The sequence below is a fragment of the Elephas maximus genome, chromosome 7 (assembly GCF_024166365.1).
Source record: "Elephas maximus indicus isolate mEleMax1 chromosome 7, mEleMax1 primary haplotype, whole genome shotgun sequence".
NCBI lineage: Eukaryota > Metazoa > Chordata > Mammalia > Proboscidea > Elephantidae > Elephas > Elephas maximus.
The window spans coordinates 90,561,168-90,570,391 of NC_064825.1; positions in this window are offsets into that span (position 1 = coordinate 90,561,168).

The window sequence follows — 9,224 nt, forward strand, 5'->3', positions numbered from 1 at the left end:
AGAAAGATAGACAACTAAATATCTGTTTTCTGGAAAAGTCTTTATACTTAGAAAATTGAGGTAGGAAACGTTTTCTGTTCCCAAACATATCCTCTAAGCTTGTTGACCAGTACGTAAATGAGTTAATTTTCAAAAAATATCAGTATGACTGGATGAACTCCCCAGCCTCCAGAGTTTAGAGACAATTGATGGTGCAGTGGTAAATCACTCAGCTGCTAATCTAAAGGTCATTGGTTCAAACCCACCAGCCATTGGGCAGAAGAAAGATGTGGCAGTCTGCTCCCATAAAGATTATAGCCTTGGGAGCCTATGAGGCAGTTCTACTCTGTCCGAGAGGGTCGCTGTGAGTCGGAGTCAATGCAACGGCAGTGAGGTTTTGGTGGGTCTGATGAATTACCTCAGAGGCAAGGCAAGAGTGAATGCTCTTTTAGCATAATAAGCCCAGGGTATTAATTCTGTTAGGAAGAGCATCAAGATTAGTGAGAGAAATTGTATTTGTCATATAGATCAGAGCAGAGAATTTCTGAAAGAAATTATTCCTGGCAGTGATGAGGTATGTTTGATTTCAGGTAATCCAGCCCAAGCCAAGCCACTACGCAGGGTTGCAATCTCCCCACCATGTTTCTCTTCCCATCGTTCCAGGTCCCAGAGACAAGCGCTCACCCTTGGGAATTCAGAGGACACTGAAACAGAACCCACCCTCTTCTCTGGGAAATGACTCTAACTTGAGGAGGAGAAAAGCAAGAGACATTCAACATTGAAGGTGGGGAAATTTGAGCCCTCCAGAAAGAGCTGCAATAGTCCCATATTTGATTATTTCTGTGGGAAGGGATGGTGGCTACTAGGAGAAAAGAAGGTTTGTGGGGACACTCAAGATGAATGCAATTAAAGAAAGAGATTAAGGGCAGGAATTAGAAGGAGATGAACTTTTCTTGGAACAGTGCTACTCACACTTGCCCAATCCAGAGGGAAACATTATATACACACACACATGTGCAAATACACAAACATGTAAACACACACAAGCATGCAAGCACATACACTGAGGTACATGCACACACACACACACACACACACACACACACACCAGCTCTTATGGTTTGGGGATAAGGAAGCTGGATCAGGTCCACCATGCCTGATCCTCCTTCCCCCAATCCACCCTTACTATTATGTAAGGCCGTCAAACCACCAGTAGCTAGAAATATAACCTTCTTGCTAAGCTTCATCTTTCCTGCAGTGTCCTCTGCACCTAGAAGAGTGCCTGGCATATTGTAGGTGCTCAATTATGTATACTGAATAAATGCTCGAATAAATAATACCAAGAGATGCATCCTGAGTAGCAGAAAAAGAGTACCATAACTACAGGGTACATTTTGAGGGCTCATCCAGGGCATTTGAATGGAGCATGATGTCTAGTTACTTCTGAACCAAGTCCAAACCTAGAATGAAGCTGAGAATATATTCCCCAGAATGTCACCAAGTTGTCCAAGTGGACCTAGCTAGAGGAGCAGTGGTGTATACAAGAGTGTGTAAAAGTGGTATATACATACATATGAGGTTGATTGGATCCAAATAGATAAAAGCCAGCAAAGATTTTAAGAATTGTACTGCCAAAGAGACCATGGATCTCGACTAAAAATTCTGTAGCTGTTAAATTCTCAAAATGAACGCAAGCCACCAACTGGTTGTGAGCTGAGATGACATTTAACTGAGCATGTGTGGACCATTCTAAAACTCTCTTCCCTCTGGCATGGCAATCAGCCTATTTACCATAGAGGCTGTTTCATCCTCTAGGGTCCTTAAGTGACTTCAATGGGCAGAACCCCTCTGTAGACCTGCAGTAGAACTATCATGTGAGCAAATGATAAACTAATTTTGTTGGGGTTATTGAGATTTGAGAGTTGTCACTATAGGAGAACTCAGCCCATCCTGACTGATACAATTAAGAATGGTGATATAAGACAAACATAAGTCACTCTTCCTTCCCTCATCCTTACAATCATTGATAATCAATTGGGATGCTTTTCTAGTGAGCCCAGATAGTGTCTGAGAAACTTCCTCACTCTCACTTAATCACAGTTGACACTCCTAATTTAGAAATGTTTTAGGAAAGAGAATTATCTATGCCAACTAGCTAGGCCAGCTATTACAGGTATGCCTAGCGGAGTCAGGTACCCTTTGAGATCCCCTCTTCACCAAACATGAGTTTCATGATTCCTGGTGGCAGTTAAGGAGGTAATGCATTACTTTATTGAATGACAAGCATGGCCACTCTCTTTCAAATACCCTAAAATCTCCTGCATGATTGGACTTCAAGATAAGACATCAAGGGGTGTTATACTCAGCACAGAGGTTCGAAAACACAAGAATATGATAATGAAGCAATATACTTCTTTCCTAGACATGTAGCTTTCCTTTTTGAATCTCAATTTCCTTATCCATAAAATAGGGTTGGTAATAGCCCTTATCTCACAGGGTTGTTGTGAGAACTGAATGACCTAAGGTACATAAGAGCTTGGCACATAGTAGACATGTGGTGAATGGAAGCTTTAGCAGATGTTTTTGGTGTTCTGCTCAATCCCCTCCTTGGGTTGATGCACCCATCCTCAACTGTTGGATCTATGGCTAACAGCCCATAACTGATCTCCTTCTCCAGAGATTATGCCTTTCTCCCACGAGTGACCCACAGCCAATGATTGATTGACATGAGTCCTCCAAGGCAAGTCCTCTTACCTCAAGGGGGACAACTCAAAGTTAGAATTTCCCTAAAACTATGTTCTTGCTCAGCTTTTCTTCTTCTCTATCCTGTTTTCTTCAAGACCTTATGGGGTTCCCTAAAAGTATTCCTTCAAAAAACCACATGAACCTAAATCCTGTCTCAGGCTCTGTTTCTAAGAATCCCCATCTAAGACAATAAACCCACTGCTGTTGAGTCGATTCTGACTCATAGCAACCCTACAGCTACTATTAATAATAAATAGCAGGCTCCTAAGATGGCACTGGAAACCCGGTGGCAATAGAGGTTAAGAGCTGTGGCTGCTAACCAAAAGGTCAGCAGTTCGAGTCCACCAGGTGCTCCTTGGAAATCCTATGAGGCAGTTCTACTCTGTCCTATAGGGTTGCTATGAGTCAGAATCAACTCAACGGCAATGAGTTTTTTTTTTTTAAGAAAGCAGTAGTGCCCTGAGGCTACTGAAAACCAAGAAGGGACATCATTTGGGGATGATTCTAATATAGCAATGGGTAAGATCCCTAAACCAAAAAGCTAGACGAAGTTTTTCACAAGTTGTGTTCTTGGAACTGTTGAGTGAGAAACCTAACTTCATTTGTGAATGAAGACAGGGCAAAAGAGAAAGGGATGATGGGAAGGGAAGATACTGGAAATAGACCTACCCAAGGAGCTCTGGAGGGTCCTAGTGGGCTGAGCACATTCCACAGAACCAGCCTTTCTCGTGATATCTGTCCCTGGTACATAAAATGCTGTGAGCTGGGGACTCCCCGAGGGGAATTCTCAAGTGAAGAAAAGAATTGCTTCATGTCTGGATGTTCTGTTGCCTGTTGGAAGGGACAGCTAGGCTCCCATCCCAGTAAGAGGCCACTTTGGCCAGGCTGAGATTCACTTCTTTTCCCTGAAGAAATCAGTGCCTTTCCTCACTGCCAAACATCAGGTCCTTGGCAAAAAACAGAAGAAAGTATAGCGGGGCACCTGGAACATTAACTAGCATAAGCACGTGATGCCCAAGGAGTTTCTCTAGGATTAAAGAAGTGGTCACCCCAGGCTAGGTCAGGGGAGGTCATGGTGTATTAACACAGCTCGGATTCTCAGGGGGTCAGCTGAGCTCTGAGTAACATGCTGGGGCCCACGTGGTACAATTGGGAAAAAAGTCCAAACTGGGGGAGAAGAGGCCTGCCTTCTTCCAGCTTAGTCACAAGGAACTTGTCACTGATAATGCTAAGGATAATAATAGTGATGATGATGGTGGTGATGATAGCCACCACTGACTGAGCCCTTGCTGTGTGCCAAGTACTTTGTTAACTACTTTGTAGATGGTCTCTTGTCAAATCTCCTATATCATAGGCACTATTAGTCCTATTCGATAGATGAGGAAATTGAGGCTATGTAAATAATCCAATGGCCCATAGCCGGGAAAAGGACAGAACCAGGATTAACTTTGGTTTGCCACTGTTTTACCTCTAATTCATTTTATATGAGGATATCAGTTGACTTGGATAGGCTTCAGACACGAGGGTGTGGATGGTTTGGTTGTAGAATTCTCCCCTTCAACTCCTAGCCAACGTGCCTCGTGTACAGCCACCACCTATCTGTCACTGGAGGCTCGTGTGTTGCTATGAAGCTGAACAGGTTCCAGTGGAGCTTCCAGACTAAGACGGAATAAAAAGAAAGGCCTGGAGATCTACTTCCAAAGATCAGCCAGTGAAAACCCTGTGGATCACAATGGTTCAGTCCACAACCAATCTTAAGGATGGTGCAGGACTGGGCCTTGTTTTGTTCCATTGTGCATTAGGTTGCCATGAATCGGAGCCAGATTAATGGTGGCTAACAATAACAACTAGAACACAACAAGCTTCAGATAACCTCCTTCTTGGATCCTTCCTTCTAGTCTTATAATTTGGAATAATAGTTGTCCTCTTCAATAAACTGAGAGGAAAATTTAGGATCAGGAGAGTAAGCAACTGGAGAAGGGAGGCTGCTCCAACTGAACTTTTCATTCAAAAGGCTATTTGAAAATTCCATGGCTTCTCCCATGAGCAGTTTGTTATTCCAGCCTGGAAAACATCTGAGAAGTGACAGAAGCAGTTAGAGAATTCCCGGGGAGCCAGATCATGCATGCAACAAAGGAGTGTACCACAGATGACTACAGTTCTATATTTGCCTTTTTTTTCCTTAAATGGAGGCAACTCGCTTTTTTTCCACACAATATTTGGAAGGCTAAAATCTGATTACTCCAAATAACGGACAGAAAAAGATATTGAGGTTTTGTATATTCATCCTGACCTGGTTGAGATGGGAAACAGTAAAATAATGTTTTGTCTGCTTTATGGAATTTTTGGGACAAAGAACTTGGTTTGGCCCCTTGACTCTGGTTTCTGAAAATAACCCAAGCAATCAAGATGCCTTTGTTTTCCAAAATAGACAGGCAAGTAGGGGCTACATTTGGCAAATTAACTTTAGGAAGCAAGGGGGGCCTACTGCAGTCATGATATTCATTGATTGAATTGATCATATGCATTAAGGCCCACATCATGTATTATATATTCATTGAGGTTCCAATGACTAGGGCACCTGGGACCTCTCCTTGGGGACTCCATGATCGATGACAACATCCATGTAGGGGAGAGGATATAGCATGGAAGCCGCATGCCAGGACCTCTCCCAAATCTTGCCTAATGGGTCTCTTTGCATGTATCCTTTCTGGTTACAATGAATGGGTACCTCTAATCCCTGTGAATTTTGTGAACCATTCTAGAAAATTAAGGATCCCATGGGAGAAATGAGCCAGCAGGGGCTGGCAGTACAGAGTCTGTGTAGACCCAGCTGTCTTAGTTGTCTAGTGCTGCTATAACGGAAATACCACAAGTGGATGGCTTAACAGAGAAATTTATTTTCTCACAGTCTAGGAGGCAGGAAGTCTGAATTCAGGGTACCAGCTCCAGGGAAAGGCTTTCTCTCTCTGTTAGCTCTGGGGGAATGTCCTTGTCATCAATCTTTCCTTGGTCTAGGAGCTTCTCAGCACAGGTACCCTGGGTTCAAAGGATGCACTCCCCTCCTGGTTCTTGGTTGTAGGAGGTCCCTCTGTCTCTGCTCCCTTCTCTCTTTTATGTCTCAAAAGAGATTGATTTAAGATAAACCTAACCGTGTAGACTGACTCCTGCCTCATTAATATAACCACCTCTAATCTTTTTTTTTTTTTTAATCCGGCTTAGTAAACATTATAAAGGTTAGGATTTACAACAGCAGGATAATCACATCAGATCACAAAATGCTGTACATTCACACAATAGTGGGAATCATGGCCTAGCCAAGTTGACACTCATTTTGGGGGGACAAAATTCAATTCATGACACCAGCTCTGGGTGGCTGGGTGTTAGAGAAAAGCTGCATGGGCAGTCAATGAAGAAGGATAGAGTCCTTCTAGTTTGTGACCCAGTCCCAGAGGACTAGATTAAGAGTTTTTTTTTTTTTTTGCCACAGAAGTGGCTGACTATGAGGAGTGGAGATGTGGAAAGGGAAGCCTGGATCTATTTCTGGGTGAGAGTTGGATTTGTGCTGATCCTTGCCACGTAGTTAGTTATAAAGTTGGGGCTTGCCCAACTTGTCCCTTTTATTGCCTCTCCGTCCTCACAGAATTAGTCAGAGTTTAAAGTCACTGATTTTAAGAATTTGAGAGTAAAAGTAGCATGTACTTTGGATGGCTTTATTCTCCTTATACTCTTTTTGGACAAGCTGTGGGAATCCAGTCAACACTGGATTTTGAACCTGACTCTGTAACGTAGTTTTTCTTACAATGACATGAGAATTGAGTATGTCCTTTTACTGCCTCAGTGGGAGGCAGAATTCACCAAACTTAATGAACTGCCAGGAAGACGAGTAAAAGTTAAAAATACGTATGCTTTTGCCAGGAACTCCACAATCTTCCATCCTCCCGCAGCCCGTGTCAAATGTGTAGGCGTCTCCACCCAAGCATTCCCAGCTGGGCTGAGAGGTGACAAATGGGTAGAGTGCACCATTAAGCTTCCCTGAAGGTACCTGAACCCTCTGTAACCTGTGGTTCTTTGGTGTACAGAGTCCTGGATTCCTGTTTATGTCACTCTGTACCCGGAAAGTGAGGTACCCAGAGGCTCAATGCCTTTCGTGGCAGCCACACAGCTCATCGTTTTCAGAGACACTGTCCTTTATGGTTCTGCCATCCTCCGTGGTCAGAAAAGGGGTGTAGCTGAAGGGGCTACTGACAATTCTCGGGGGGAGTGGAGGGGTTTCTTCTGATGACATCCCGTAATTTCCCCTGTCAAACAACTATTGGCATCAGAGCAAACAGCCTGCTGAAGTAGGGTGGAGTTGCTTGGTCTAGAAGATTATTGCTCAGAGAAGAGATTGAAGATGAAGTTGGCCCTGTCTAGCTACCATCAGAGTTGTGCTCATAGGCACTACCATGTGAACCTGAGGAAATAAGGCTTAGGTTCTAAACTTAAATTCCTCTCTTAAAAATGGCTTGGTTTTGCCTGGCTCAGTAGCCCCCTTAGAAAGCTGGACTCCAAATGACAACCCAGCAGTGTATGGTTTACTAGGGGTGCCCAGGGTGGTCCATGGCATGCCCACTGAAGGAGCCATGCTCAAATGGTGGAAGATTTGAATTGACATTTTTACATCACACACATATACAAACACACAAACACTATTTTAATTTTTTTAGTGTTTCTCTAGGTTATACTCCCAGGAAACATACACAAGAATGTTCATAGTAGTACTGCTTATCATAGCAAAACAACTGGAAGTGAGGCAAGTGTCTTATCTCCAGGAAAAGGGATAAACAAAAATGTGGTTTATCGTGTACTATTGCAATATAAGACAGCAGTAAAAATGAATGCTACATGTTCTTGTAATGGTTACTTGTAACAGTGTGGATGAACTTAGAAACACAATGTTGAGTAAAAAAGAGGCGAGGTCAAAAACACTACAGACAGTATGATACTTTTTAGAAAGCTCAAAGGAAAAAGCACAGCTTGTTTAAGCATGCATATGTCTGTGACAAAATTATTTTTTAAAAAAGCTGGGGAGTGATAAACACAAAAGTCCAAATAGCATTTTCCTCTGGGGAGAAAAGCACAAGGCTACGATAAGAGAAGAACACAAAGGTCAAGTTATTGGTGATGCACTAGCCTTGCACTGGGTAACGGATGTGTGTGCTTCTGCGTACGCAGCATTATAACTTAGATATTGTTGTTGTTCCCATCCAGTTGTCTCTAACTCATGGCGACTCCATGTACAACAGAACAAAACATTTCCCACTCCTGTGTCACCTTCGTGGCCGTTGGTAAGCTTGAGTCTACTCTTGGCAGCTGTCGTGTAGTGCTTTGCAACCTAGAGGGTTGTGATCCATAGGGTTTTCACTGGGTAATTTTCTGAAGTAAATCACCAGGCCCTTCTTCCTATCTGTCTTAGTCTAGAAGCTCTGCTGAAACCTGTCCACTATGAGTGACCCTGATGGTATTGGACTTACCAGTGGCATAGCTCCCAGCATCACAGCAGCACACACGCTATCACGCATGGCAAGCTGACAGATGGGTGGTGGAACTTAGATACAGGTTACATATCTCATTTGTATGTGTGAGATATTATGTTAAGAAGATAATAAGCTTTTAAAAAGAATGTATCTATACCGATAATGACTTACCTGGGTGACAGAGTACAAATTTCAGAGTTCCAAAGGAGCTTAGAAATTATTTAACCGCAATCCCCAATTTTACATATGCTGAAATGACTTCCAAATTGTGAAGGATCTGGCCAAGTTTACACAATTCTTCAGTGACTGAGCCGAAATCTGAACACTTGTTTCATAACTCCCAGTACACAACACTTCTTTTTCTACTCATCCTCCAAATTCTTTTTCTTTTGCTATGGTGAGTAAAAGCACCACTTAACTGGCCCTCACGAGGGAAGGGTAAACATCTCTGATGTAGGAGGAAGGTCAAGAAATTCGCTGGGCAAGCAAAGTCACATTTCTCTCTGGCTGGGTCCTCCTCTGAAAGAGTGGCTGATTTTGATCAGATTTTACCCATATGAAAGTATTTATAGTTCTACCTTATGTCTGATTTCTGGTTGTTATCTTAAAATAAAGACTTTCTTGTTTTTGTTCATAAGGATGAAAACTTTGTCAAAGGGTATTGATTGCACGACATGACTGATATAATTGATTTCACTAAATTGGATACGTTTGGCACGTGTTGTGTTATATGTATTTTTACAGAGAATAAAAAAATGGCAAGCCTCAAATTTACTGATGAGTTATTTTCTGTAATTAAGACTTAATAACATTTTGAATGTGCATGTGATGTAGACTTGACTCCAAGGGGAGAAAGTTTTTTTGAATGAAGTATCCATTTTCACCAAGCATTTGAATAAATTGCTGGTATTCGTGAAAAGAATACTGATATATCACATCTATGTATATTACTTACTTAATATCAAATACAGGCCTTCTTTT